The 13,077-nt window shown below is 58.1% G+C and overlaps 1 protein-coding gene and 1 long non-coding RNA gene across 2 annotated transcripts in view; one reads left to right on the top strand and one right to left on the bottom strand.

Moving 5' to 3' along the window:
* Positions 1 to 13,077, top strand: part of GNG7 (G protein subunit gamma 7) — a 158,224-nt gene that overhangs the window by 66,229 nt on the left and 78,918 nt on the right. The window lies entirely within an intron of this gene.
* LOC132485814 (uncharacterized) lies at positions 11,118 to 12,436 on the bottom strand. Its single transcript, XR_009531426.1, has 3 exons — positions 12,302 to 12,436; positions 12,008 to 12,213; positions 11,118 to 11,433 (listed from the first exon to the last, which is right to left on the bottom strand). It is a non-coding gene; the product is annotated as an uncharacterized LOC132485814 (long non-coding RNA).

Here is a 13,077-nt window from a genome sequence, read left to right as displayed (position 1 = left end):
GGCGACAGAACAGAGTGTCAGGATCCTGGGGCAGGACATTGGGGGGAAAACTAGGGAAATCTGAATAAAGTGTCCCCATGTCACTTTCCCAGCTGTGACAAACGCACCCCGGGGAAGGGTAGTTGGGTAAGGGCAGACGGCACTGTCTTTACTGTCTTTGTAACTTTTCTGTAAACCCCAGATTATTTCAAAGTACACGTTTGTTGAAAAAAACAGGACAGAACAAAACAACTGTGTGGTCGAGTGAGCACTCCACCACAGTCAGAGGAGGGTGAGGATAGCATCGGGGAAAGTGGCTGGAGAAGCCGGGGAGGGGGTGGTGGTGGCTGGAGAGTGAGTGGCAGGTCAGACTGTCAGTCAGAATACCGACCCGGCACCCAGCACAGGCCAAGGGTGGTCGTAGGTGCTGGCCATGGTGGTGAATGAAGCCCTGCCCTCCAAGGACAGCGCTGGCACAGACACCCAAGCAAACAAGAAGGACAAAACAGGACTTCCCTGGCGGTCCAGTCCAGTGGTTAAGACTCCACACTTCCAATGCAGGAGACGCAGGTTCGATCCCTGATCGGGGGAGCTAAGATCTTGCATGCCATGCCGCGCGGTGCGGCCAAAGGAAAAAAAGGGCAAGAGGAAGAAATCAGGAAATGTGCCTGGTGGAGTCGAGCAGAGAGATGAGAGCCCGGGGTCCAGGGAGGTCTCGGAGGAGGTCGCGTCTACGTCCATGCCGGCCAGGGGGCTAGGGAGGGCGTCCGACGCAGAAGGCAGGCGCCGAGGGTGAGGGAGCTCCAAAGGCTCCCTGGAGGCAGGGGCTTGCAGGGTGGGAGGTGGGAGGTGGTGGCCAGGACATGGACAGTCGTGAGGCATGTCAGCCAGGCATCCTGGAGAATGGCCCTCTGTCCAGGCTGGTCTCGTGCTTTTGATCATACCGATGGGGGCCCAAGGCTCGCAGCCCCCGAGGCAGGGTCAGAGCTGCAGTGGCAAGTCGGGCTCAGCCCCAACGTGGCTTAGCTCAGCCTCCCCAGAAGAGCCCAGTCCCTCGTCTAGGCCAGTGGGCCTCAACCAGGGGCGATTCTGCCCCCAGGGACACTGCACCATGTCCGGGGCATCTGTGGTTATCATGATGGGGGACGGGGTCTGGCATCAAGTGGGTGGGAGGCCAGGACGGCTGCCCCACAGAGGGCGACCCCACCCTGATGTCAGCAGTGCCGGGGGGGGACCCTGTGTTAACTATTTGGAAAAAGCATTGAGTCCGATCCCTGCTCACGCTGGGCACTTGGGTTTAGAGCCAGGCTTGCACACAGGTGGACTCCAAATCGCTCTCTGCTTGGAAACTCAAATGCCTGTGACCCTGGGCTTCCCTACCCTCCCACACCCATCCTGAGCGTCCCCTCAGGCGCTGGTGGCCCACATGGCGCTCAGAGGGACCAGAGGGACGAGGCCTCAGAAACTCCTTCATCTTGCAGCTGTGGGATCAGTGACAGGATCTTCAGGGCCAGGTACGAGATGAAAACCTGAGCCCCTTGCTCAGAAGTTTCCAGGAGATTCCAGATGGTGAGAGCAGAGCATTAAAGCAAGGGTGGGCCCTGGGCGGCTGCTGGCTCAGCTCTGAGGTCGGGGCCAGGAGAGGGGGGGCTCTGGGCCCCAGGTCCCTCCCCCTTCCCCTGCCTCATCCCCTGTGGGCGCCCCGCCTGTGGGCGCCCCGCCTACGGGCGAGGCCAAGCAGCTGTCCTTGGCGCCGGGCTGTGTTTACTTCACCCGCCGCAGTGTGCTGGGCCGGGCTGCCCAGGAAGGGGCTGGGAAAGATGGTCCTGCTCACAGGGTGGTCTCCAGGGCCATGGCTGCCGACCTGGGGACAGCACAAGGCCCAGGCCGTCCCCCCACCCCGACCCCAGCCGCGGGGGCTGTGGCTTCTCTCCCCCTGCCCCCCGCCACCCCCTCCACCCCCCTGCGTGTTGCTGACGTGCAGACGGGACACGCCACCTGAGTGGTGTGGGAAGGAGAGGAGGCCATTCAGAGATACTGGGCTCACGTGGGTTGTGCTGTCTGACCGTCAGCAGTTTATGTTGGTGTCCAGTGTGAGCAGGGAGCAGGCTCAGTTTTCCCCCAAGTAATTAACCCAGGGCCTCCCCCCTCGGCGCTGTGGGTGTGGGGCCGGGTCCTCCTCTGCGGGGGGCCGTCCTGGGCACCGCGGCGTGTGGAGCGTCCTCCCTGGTCCCCACGCACTGGATGCCAGGGGCGCCCCCCGTCGTGACGACCACAATGTCCTCAGACTGTTCCCAGGGTGAGAGCCACCTCCAGTCCAGGCCCTCTGAGGGGCAGGCAGAGTGCAGAAGCCGAGGAGTCCCGCCCTCCCGGGGCAGCTGGGTCCCTTTCGCAGCACCTGCCGGGAACAAGCCTGGGGTCACGCAGAGCCTCCGCGGCCGCAATGCCAGGAACACAGCCCGGCCTCTGCTGAATTTCTTGGCTGTGATGCAGAAGGGCTGGGAACTGTGCTTTCCAGGGATTGGGCAACCAGAAATCTCAGCATCTGTGTTCTCCGTTTCAACACACAGCAGCCCAGCAACCAGCAGCTCCGTAGGTTTCTGACTCTGCTCCTCAGATATGTCTGGTGTCCACACGGGGCCCTGGGCAGAGGGGCTGACCAGCTGCTTCCAAACTCATTTCTATTATTGGACCAAGACGGGGGGGGGTCTCACCAGGGCTGATCCTACCCCAGGGGACACTGGGCCATGTCTGGGGACGTCTGTGGTCATCTTGACTGGGGTGCTCCTGGCATCAAGGGGGTGGGGGCCAGGGGTGCTGCTCCATCACCCACAGCGCCCGGGACGGCCCCCCAGAGGAGGACCCGCCTAGTACTGTCTCCGGACTCCTTGTAGTCCTGTGAGCTCGTGATTCTGGTCTTGGGTCCACGGGGTGCAGCCCCCTCTCTGTCACGGGTGGGGGTCATGGGTCTGCAGGAAACGCGCCCTGTCTGAAGCTCCTGCACCCCCGGCATGCATGGCGCACTGTCCTCTGTGGGACGCGGGGATCAGGGAGGTGGGACGTCATCCTGACACCCTGTCCCCTATTCCTCAAAGCCCTTTCAGAGCAGCCCAGGGTCTTGACGGCCGCAGCCTTGCACAGTGATGTCAGCAGACAGCTCCGTGGCCGCTGGCCTGCGGCTTCCAAGAAGCTCACACCCGCTCCCGGGAAGGAGCTGCGGGGACCCGCCTGTTTCCAGCAAGCTCTGTGTCGGGGAGCCGAGGGAGGTGGACGGGGAGTCAGGGCCCAGCCCAGGCAGCTCCTGCAAACCCCCTCCCAACCCAGATGGAGCTGCAGGTCCCACTGCCGGGCTACCGTCTCCAGGCTGAGTCAGGGCTGCGTCACGTGGAGGAAAGAAACGCCAGCTCAGCAGCCGCAGAGGCAGCCTTAGAAGCTTTGTCAGGTCATGTGACCTCCCTGCTCGGAGTGCCCCCTCCCCACTCTTCTAAGGGCTACAGCTCACCTTAGTGGCCACAGGGCCTGTCAGCTTTTGACCTCGCCTCCCGCTGCCCCAAAAGGGATCTTCTTGCCCCAGGACATTTGCACGAGCTGCACCCCCACTGCCGCCACCTTTCCTCCATATATCCACATGGCTGCCCCTCCTCTCCTTAGGGTCTGTGCTCCAGTGTCCCCTTCCAGCGAGGGCTCTCCTCTCCAGCCCGTCCTTGAATCCCACCGACACCCCGGGTCCTTCTGAACTGCCTCGCTTTTCTCCATGACACCTCTGAGTAAAACTGTCTCTGTTTCATGTAGTTATTTGTATGCATGTTTCTCTCCCCCATCTAGAATGTTAGGTTCACCGGGCTTGCCCAGAGGTCAGCGGTCAGCACACTTTTTCCAGAAAGGGCCAGAGAGGGAATATCGTCGGCTTTGCAGGCTGGCACTCTCCGTCAAGACGACTCAGTTCTGCCCTTGTAAATTACCGGTCGTGCCGTGTGCCAATAAAACTTTGTTTAGGAGAATTTGTGTCAGGTGATTACGGAACGGAACGTGTCTTGGGGAACGTCCCACCGAGGATGACCCAGCCAGGATGTCAGCAGTGCCGCCGGGAGACCCTCTACCCCACACGCGTTGGGTTGTGACCTCTGGAAGTTTCCACGGTGCACAAACGTTGGGTGGCCCACCCCTGAGGCTCACTCTTGCCGCAGCCTTCCAAGTGACCACACGTCCTTCTTACAGTCACACTCGTGACCGGCGAGGCAGGCTGCGCTTATCCTGAGGCTCATCCCGTGCTGGTCCAGCGCTCTCATCTTCCTCGCAGGGCGCCGGTCGCTGGGCTCGGCCCGTGAGCACTCCTGCTTTGCTGAGTCCGCTCGGGTCGGCCCGGGAGCTGGTGCCGTGGGTCTTGAAGCAGTAACATCAGCAGCCCCCCACGGGGTTCTCTTTCTGCCCGGCCCTTGCCCCTGCTGGTGCGGGGGAACAAAGACCCACAGGGGACGCGACATGATCGCCCTGCAGCAGCCGCCTGGAAGGCACACGGGGTTTGCCGCTGCCCAGCCTGGCGTAACCACATTCTGGGGTGGCCATCAGGACATGAGGGGACAGAAGTGCCCATTGCTTGAGGGCCACCCCTCAAGGCACATTGCAGGGTGCCCCATGTCCTGGATCCCAGCAGACCCTCGAGTCACTGCAGAAATCACTGCTGCGAATTCCAGAAACGTTCAGAACAGGCAGATCCACAGAGACAGAGAGTGCGTTCGTGGTTGTCATGGCCTGGGGGAGGAGAAGTGACTGCTGATGGGGACGGGGTTACATATGGGGGAGATGAGAATGTCCTGGAATTAGACGGATTGGCTGTACAAATGCCAACCAGCTGAACAGTGTAATGTGATTAAAACGGTAGCCTTGATGTTACGTGCATTTTCACCCCCGCCCCCCAGGCCCAGATGTGCAGGGGCCCCGCACAGACCTGGTAGGCAGGGAGTGGATGGTGTCCACGAAGCCCCTCACCGCGTGAGCCTGCTCAGGCCGCCAGGTAGGAGCTGTCCTCCCGCCCTCCCTCCATCCATCTTTCCAGCTGATTTGGCCCCCAGACATGGCCCTTCAGGCCGCTGTGGCCTTCTCGGGCTGTGCGACCCGTGGTTCTGGCAGGAATGGGTCAGGCTCCCCGATGTCCCTCGGAGCCTGGGGCTGGCCCAGGGAGCATGGCTCCGTGGGGACCTTTTGTGTTGTATGTGCCCGTTTTTTGTGCTTGTGGGGTAGGTCACCCCCAGTGTGACAACCACAGAGGTCTCCAGACATGGCAGTGCCCCAGGGGGCAGAACTGCCTGGATGGAGAACGGGTCTAGGACAGTGCCCCAGCCTCCGAAGTGAACAGCCAGGAGCTGGGCCTGTGCAGAGGGGGCTGACCCAGCCTGGGCGAGGGGAGGGGAGGCCCCTGTGAGAAGCAACGTTTCAACCAAGGTGGTCCAGGCAGCATGCTCGCCCCCATCCATCACCGGAAGCCTGTGCCCAGGGCCCACCAAAGTGCTTTCACTTCTGTTAAAATCAGTCAACCAACAGTGAATGTCTTAATGAATATATAATAACAACCCAGCCTGGTTTGTATTCATCTTCACACCTGTGCAGTTAATAAACTGTAACTTTTCGGGTTGCTGTTTGGAGGCAGGGGCCTACCAAGGCAAACCTGTCTTGGGCTCTTGCCCCACAGGTACACCCCCCAGTGCCTGGGAGGGCCGCCACAGAGAATGACCCCGCCTCAATGTCAGCAGTGCCAAGCAGAGTGGGGGGACCCCTGCATTTATTATTTGGAAAAATACTGAATTTGATCCATAGCACAGCTTAGACTCCAGAATAAATCCCCAATGGTCAGCCGGTATAAACCAGGGTGACTCCCAGTGTCTGTGAGTCACCTCCTCTCCCTACCCCTCAGGTGTGTATTTAAAAGTGTGTGCAGCAGCATCCCAGGACCTCAGAGGTCACATGGTCATGGAACGTAAGTCTCCTGAGGGTCCGTGGAATCCCTAACCCAGCGGGGGTCTCACCTGCCCTAAATCAATGCAGGTTTTGCAGGTCCTCCCCCTTCATTCTCAGGCTCCTCGAGGGCTGGAACCTCTCCTCGTTCACCGCTGATACCCAACACCTGGGGTCCACCTGCCACACTGCCTGGCGGACTTCGTGCTGCCCGTGCAGCCATGGCCACCAGGTGGCAGCACAGCCCTCCCGCTGGCGGGCATGTCTGGCTCCCGGTTCCAGCATCCCAGAAACACCGCAGTCTAGACGCCCGCTGGCGGGATTCCTCTACCCTGAAGTCAGTCTGCGGAGACCTTCGCGATCCTGATGTTCGGTCATCATCTCCCACGGTGCATTTCCAGGCTGTCTCGCCAGGGGCCAGATCACTGGGCTGAGCGGCTTCATCATGATCTGGGCAGGGGCAGCCCTGGCACAGCACCAGGGGCCCCCCCGCTTCTCGGAAAGCGGGCGGGGAAGGGAACCGAACCAGCCCCACAGCAGATTCACTGCAGACTGCCATCAGGGCCAGCACGACCGGCTGAGCTGGGCGGGGGGGGCGGTGGTGACAGTTTCTGTGTACGACTATGGCCTTTCTCCCACCTGGCCCTCAGCCTGCCCTGGGTCTGGCTTTGAGTTTCTTCCTTTTGCTGCCTTTTGGGAACTGAGAGTCTCAAACTAAGTGCTCAGAAGACAGATGTGCGCACCCTAGGCCACACTGAAACCCAGCCAGCCAGGGAGAAGCATACCCCGCCCCGCTCCAAGCCCCTTCTGAAATGGGGCGGCATCTTGCAGAAGTTACAGCTGGTCTTTGTCATCCCTCTTTGGCTGCCCAAGCTCACCCCCTGCGGCTGAGACCCTTGAAATGTCTTCATCCAACAATATGCACCTCTGAAGGTTTGGGGGTGGAGACTGAGCAACGCTCCGGGCCAGGCAGGGCTGAGGGAAGTGCCCGCCCGCTGGTGCCACCTACAGAACAAATAATTTTCTAAGAAAGTGCTGACGTGCTTCCTTGAAGCCTGATAAGGTGGCAGTGTGGTGGAAAGTTTCCCCGAGGGAAGCTCTGCTGACATGCGGAGAGGCCAGCGGCCTCCTCGCCCCCTCCCCAGCACACACACACCAGGATCGTCTTCAGAAGGGCCTCACCAGCATGGCGCATCCGCGGCAGGTGCTTTGGGGTGGCACAGACCCACACCTTGCTGCTTGCCCTCTTCTCCTTCTTTGGGAAGTCTGTCCTAAGGGCCCTGGGGGATCAAGAGGGAGAGGGGCCTGGCATTCATGGAGAACCTGCCAAGTCCTGGCACTCTCATCCCCCAGCGATGCCACTGATAGGGGCTTTATTCTGTCGACAAGGAAACTGGGACTTAGAAGACAATGCCAGCTGCCACTCCAGACCAACAGAAAACAAAAAAATGAACCCTAGCTTGTACCCCATTTCCTGTAAGTCATTCTGCGTTGTGCTGGCCCCTTCCAGGTTCTGGCAGCCTGGCTGATGGACCCTTTAACAGGCAGGACCCTTTCGGGTGCCAGGTACCAGGACATGCTGGGCAAGCGTCACTCCCACCCTCCAGCTCTTTTTGCACAACTGGGGTTCTAGAAATGTCCAAAATGTGGCTCAGAGAAGGGAACCTGAGGACCACTAGCAAGTAGTCAGCTGCGCTGGGTTACTCACTCAGATCCATCAGTCCCAAATCAAAGGGCTGAGACCAGGGTGCAGAGAGCCAGGCATTGGAGAAAAATCTAAGGGGGCACCAAAAACCTCAGTGATCAAGATAAAGAATATTGAATGTAAAGTGAAAATTAACTAGTTCAAGTTAATCTTAACTTATTTATTTAATCTAATTAGATTTCATTTAAAAGTAAAATAGGGCTTCCCTGGTGGTGCAGTGGTTGAGAGTCCGCCTGCCGATGCAGGGGACACGAGTTCGTGCCCCGGTCCGGGAAGATCCCACATGCTGCGGAGCGGCTGGGCCCGTGAGCCATGGCCTCTGAGCCTGCGTGTCCAGAGCCTGTGCTCTGCAACGGGAGAGGCCACAGCAGTGAGAGGCCCGCGTACCGCAAAAAAAAAAAAAAAAAAGAGAGATACTCAAGCATACACACCCAAGTGTATGTGGAACCCAAGTGTCCATCAGCAGATGATAGATAAACACAAGGTGGTCCCTCCACACACGGGAGCATCGCTCAGCCATGAAAAAGGGTGAAGCACTGACAATCACTGCAACATGGACAGACCCTGAGACCACGATGCTCAGTGAGAGAAGCCAGACACAGAAGGACACACGGTGTGTGATTCCATTGATGGGAACCGTCCAGAACAGGCAGATCCACAGACACAGAGAGTGGGTTCCTGGTTGTCAGGGACTGGGGGTGGGATGGGGTGACTGCTGATGGGGACGGGGCTTCTTTTGAGAATGTTTTGGAACCAGATAGAGGTCGAGGCTGCACAAAACTGTGACTGCACAAGATGCTGGTGGAATGTTCACTTTCAAATGCTTACTTTGATTTTATGAAAACCTCATGTCAATTCTTAAAAAAGTTTGCAGAAGGAAGTGTGGCTTTAGAACAGGCACGCAGGTCCGGGCTGTGTCCACAGGCCTGCAGGCATCTGACGGAGGCCGTGGTGCTGCCCGAGAGGGTGCCAGAAAACCACAGACCTGGGAGGCCCCCGGGGCCACGGTGTCCTGCGCTTCTGTCCACCGCACGGGGGAACTTGGGGACCCTCCCTCCGAGCTCTTTGCAGGAGGAGGAGGGGGCCCTGAGCACCTCGGCCCGGGATGTCCGGCGGAAGCGAGGGAAGCTCTGCCAGAGTCCCCGCCTCATGACTCTGGGCTGAGTCCAAGACAGCACACATGTGCCTGCATCCGAGCCCACGTGAGCCAGCTGCCTGTGTCCCATCGCAAACCTGCGTCCCTCGGGGAGCTCATGTGCTGTACCCTCGGCCCCCACGGTGCTGGCTGCGCCGGCTACCTCTGTCAGAATATCCACGTGCCCTGCCCCCCGCCGTGTGTGTGTGTGCGCACACGCACATGCGCACAGAAAACCTCCCAGGTCCCGTTTGTCATCTCTGTTCACAGGTCTGCCCTTGCGTGGCATCGGGTTTCTATTTTTCACCGGGCAGATCCTGTGTAGGCAGAACCTTTGCTGAATCAGATCTTACTTTCTCGTTTAGGCTTTGCTCCTCCTCTGTCCCGTCCCCGCCCCACCTCCTCCCCTCCACCTACTCGCCACCTGCAAACCGTTCTGACTTTTAGGTGTCGAAACTGACGTGTTTTGCGCTGCATGGTGGCCCAGCAGCCAGCCGGCTCTGTCTCACCTTTCTCTCAAATGCCATCTGACCTCAGGAGCCCCTCGAGGGGCTGCCTGTGAGCTCCCATGACCTTCCCGGCATCTCCTCTGCCGTGGCCCGCATGCGTGCTCTCTGACAGCTGGCCAGGCAGGAACCTGTCTGCTGCTGTTGGCTGCAGCTGCAAGCCAGGCTCTCTGAGGCTGCTCCCTGGATAGCCTCTCACTTGTTTTTAGTGGTGGCCACGGGTTAATCCTGACACCCACCGCGCCGTTTCCCACAGCAGGTGGCAGCAGCCCCGCAGCTTAAGTGGGGACGGACGGGGGATGCCGCCAGGGTGGGTTCCAGTGCCAGGCTGAGCCCCGGATGCAAAGCTGACCCCGGGCGGATTTTATTTTCCATCTTCATTTTTCTTGTTTTTTCTCATTTATTTATTCACTTTTGGCTGCGTTGGGTCTTCATTGCCACGTGCATGCTTTCTCTAGCTGCGGCGAGCAGGGGCTACTCTTCGTTGCGGTGTGTGGGCTTCTCATTGAGGTGGCTTCTCTTGTTGCAGAGCATGGGCTCTAGGCACGCAGGCTTCAGTAGTTGTGGCACGCGGGCTCTAGAGTGCAGGCTCAGTAGTTGTGGTGCATGGGCTTAGTTGCTCCGTGGCATGTGGGATCTTCCCGGACCAGGGCTCGAACCTGTGTCCCCTGCATTGGCAGGGGGATTCTTAACCACTGCGCCACCAGGGAAGTCCATTCATTTTTCTTTTTCCTTTTTAAAAAAAATTTTTTTGGCCATACCCTGCAGCATGTGGGATCTTAGTTCCCCGACCAGGGTTGGAACCTACGCCCCCTACAGTGGAAGCGCTGAGTCTTAACCACTGGACCGCCAGAGAAGTCCCCTCCCATATTCATTTTTTTAAAAAAATTCCACCATTTTAATCTTTTTGAAGCAGACAATTCATTGGCATTTAGCACATCTACGATGTTGTGCAACCAGCACCACTGCCTGGTTCTGGAACTCTCCTGTCGGCCCAAATGCGAGCCTTACCAGCTCCTTGTGGAGGCATCCTCTAGGAAGACACTACCTCCTCGCACGTTGCTTCAGCTGCCTTCTCTCCTGGGCAGGCAGCCTGGTGCTGGGCATGGGGGCATTCCTGTCAGCATGCACGTTGGCCCTGGAGAGATACTTCGGGGTTGGCTGAAGAATGACGCCCCCAAAGATATCAGGTCCTCAGGTCCTAAGTCCCAGGAACCTGTTACCTGAGCAGGCAAAGATTTTGCAGGTGTGATTTAATGAAGGCTTTTGAGATGGGGAGATTATCCTGGTGGGCCCTTAATGCAGTCATAAGAAGGAGACAGAGGGACTTCCCTGGCAGTCCAGTGGTTAGGACTCTGAGCTTCCACTGCAGGGGGCGCGAGTTTAATCCCTGGTCCAGGAACTAAGATCCTGCATGCCACAATGGTGCGGCCAAAAAATTTAAAAAGTTAAAAAAAAAAAAAAAAAAGATGGAGACAGGAGGAGATTCTGCACAGACACAGAGGAGAGGCCACAGAAAGACAGAGGCAGAGACTGGAAGGTCGCGACCACAAGCTCAGGACACCGTGGCCCCCAGAGCTGCAGGAGATGGGAAGGACCCTACCCTGGAGCCTCCTGGAGAGGCGAGGGAGTACATCCCTGCCGCACCTGGATTACAGCCCAGTGATGCTAATTTCAGACTTCCAGCCTCCAGAACTGCAGAGAATAAATTTCTGCTGCCTTAAGCCACCAAATCAGTGTGGTTTGTTGCAGCAGCCCCAGGAAACTAACACAGACTGCCCAAAGGTACCCAATCTACCCCCAGAATTCAGTTGCTTTCCTGGGCCCTCTGGGCCGACTATTTCTTTTTTTTAAGAATAATTTTATTTATTTATTTATTTTTGGCTGCATTGGGTCTTCGTTGCTGCGCGCGGGCTTTCTCTAGTTGCCGTGAACGGGGGCTACTCTTCGTTGCGGTGCGTGGGCTTCTCATTGCAGTGGCTTCTCTTGTTGCGGAGCACAGGCTCTAGGCACCCGGGCTTCAGTAGTTACAACACGCGGGCTCAGTAGTTGTGGCTCGCAGGCCCTAGAGCACAGGTTCAGTAGTTGTGGTGCACGGGCTTAGTTGCTCCGCAGCATGTGGGATCTTCCCGGACCAGGGCTCGAACCCATGTCCCCTGAATTGACAGGCGGATTCTTAACCACTGTGCCACCAGGGAAGCCCCTGGGCGGACTATTTCTAAGTTGCAGGGAAGCCCCAGCTGGATTTTGCCCTTCCCACAATATCTGTCTCTGGGAAAAGCATTCCAACAGACCACACTCCATCCCTGAATGTGGGGAGGGGGAGATGCCGACCCCCGAGGGGAGAAGTGGAGAGCATGGGCAGAGGTCTTTTTGCTGTGGTTCAGAGGCATGGAGCAGAAAGCGTCCAGTTCCTCAAAAAAAGAAATATCCCTCCCAGGAATTCCAGTGGTCCTTTGGCAGTCCAGTGGTTAGAGCTCAGTGCTTTCACTGCCGAGGGTGGAGGTTCAGTCCCTGTTCGGGGAACTAAGATCCTACAAGCCGAGCAGTGCGGCCAAAAAGAAAAAGGAAAAAAAAAGAAACGCCCCTCCCTTTTGAGTTCAGGTCCCCTGTCTGTGAAATGAATCTCCGTGAGGCAAACTCTGAAATTCCTCCCAGCTCTAATGCCCTACAAAAAAACAAAAACAAAAACCAAAAAAATCTGTGAACAATGAATAAAAACAAACTTACGTTATCCTCCCAAATGCAGAAGCTGCATTCTCCAGATAGTTGGGTTTCCTATATTTAGCCGCCACCCTGTCAGCATGAGCCCTGCATAGTTTTGGGCAGTTTTGGGTCCAGGCTCCGCGAACACAGGCCCGAGTTTTCATTTCCCAGCCTGGGATGGTTGGATTCCTTGGGCTTCTCCAGAGAGCTTCCACCGTCCCGTCTGCAGCCTGGAGGGGTGGAAAGAACACAGCAGGTCGGCTCTTGGTAGCAGGATGCCTGCCCTACCCCACCCTTTCACCCTCGCCAGCCCCTGACCTATGACCTCTCGACGCTTCTGTGCTCAGCGCCTGCCCCAGAGCCCAGGGTCTGGGTTCCAGCCTTGATCTGGCCTGTCCTCCCCAGCCTTACACTTCAGTGGTTACTACTCTCACCCTCTGACCTCTTCTGGTTGTTAAGTATCAACCCGGCTATAAAAGGCAATTCTGATGGAAGAAAAAGTGGAAAAGAGGAGAGGCGTGGCCTGCTGCCTGGGCTGAGACCGGCTTCTGCTTCGGAGCTGGCGTCTGGGGCTCATTTGATTCCCAGAACACCCTCGGTGGTGGCTCGTGCTCAGATGCTCCAGGGCCCTGGCCCCAGGTGTCCCCACAGTCTGCCCGCCATCCGCAATCGCCCATCCTCTGCTCGCCGAGTTGGGGGCTGGTGTGACCTGGGGCCCTCACACAGTCTGTTCTTTTCTGCTGATTGCTTCTACCCGGGGCCCAGAGGGAGTAGAGGGAGTAGAGGGTGGTTCAGCCTCGGTGAGAATCACGTCTGGGGCCCAGCAGGCTTCCTTCCGGGGGACGCCTCCAACAAGCTCCTCGCAGCTTCTGGAAGGAGCGGGAAGGACCCTCTGGGATTCCCACCGCCTTTTCTTTTCCTGGCTGGCATCTTGCGGGGGCAGGTGACATCTGCTCCCTTTCTGCAGGTGCCTTTCTTTTCCTGCTGCCCAGCAATGGGGACACTGGTGGGAGGGCAGGGGCGACAGAGGCGTATACTGTATGGAGGGCCGTGAACCTGCAAAACGGCACGGGCCTCAGCGGGACCCCTCCATC

This window comes from Mesoplodon densirostris, chromosome 3 (assembly GCF_025265405.1).
Source record: "Mesoplodon densirostris isolate mMesDen1 chromosome 3, mMesDen1 primary haplotype, whole genome shotgun sequence".
Lineage (NCBI taxonomy): Eukaryota > Metazoa > Chordata > Mammalia > Artiodactyla > Ziphiidae > Mesoplodon > Mesoplodon densirostris.
Note: the sequence above shows the minus strand (reverse complement) of the source record. Positions and strands in the feature narration are given on the sequence as shown.